Genomic DNA, 798 nt, shown 5'->3' with positions numbered 1-798 from the left:
TCAAGAAGAAAATGTGGAACTTCGCAAACAAATGAATAGTTTGCACATATCTTCCCGTCACCATTTTGATCGACCGAACAAGCGGGCTCATTTTCTTAATAACTCCAAGTTGACTGACAAGGGATCTACTAGTAGACGCCCTACTTCAAACAAGTCGACTCAGGAAAGCTTCAAGTCGACTAAGGCACCTACTGGTAAATACTCTACTTCTTTTGTTTCATGTCACTACTGTGGTATTTTTGGACATAAGGCATTTGCATGTAATTATGCCAAAAGTCATGATAGATCAAAATTTGTTTGGAGACATAAACAGTTACATGTATCTCCAATTATACAAGCTACTAACCATGAAAGACCCAAAAAGGTTTGGGTACCAAAAACAAACTAATTTGTTTTGCAGGAATTTCTTAGTCCAACCATAAAAAGGATTAAAGATGTTTGCGTATTGGCTGGTCGAGGAACATGCTTCAAAGTTCTTACATATTCACAGAGGATGAATGAAATACGACGTATGATCTAAAAGAGTGACTGGTATCACTAAGGCTTATTCAAGTTCTTCTCGCTGCATTAGGTGATATATATTCAGCTATTGGTTTAGTAAAGTATAACCTAGTACATGCATATTAATCATCTATATGCACTTCGAGTCCACTAGCTACATCACATTGTTATTCTATTTGGTATTATTTTTTATCCATGACTTAGAGACTTTAAAATAGCCTGAGTACATGTCTTGCATGAACCATGTCATTTGCATAAGATATTAGGACAAGAAAGCATGCGATTATATTGATATCA

Source organism: Nicotiana attenuata, unplaced genomic scaffold (genome assembly GCF_001879085.1).
Source record: "Nicotiana attenuata strain UT unplaced genomic scaffold, NIATTr2, whole genome shotgun sequence".
Lineage (NCBI taxonomy): Eukaryota > Viridiplantae > Streptophyta > Magnoliopsida > Solanales > Solanaceae > Nicotiana > Nicotiana attenuata.
Note: the sequence above shows the minus strand (reverse complement) of the source record.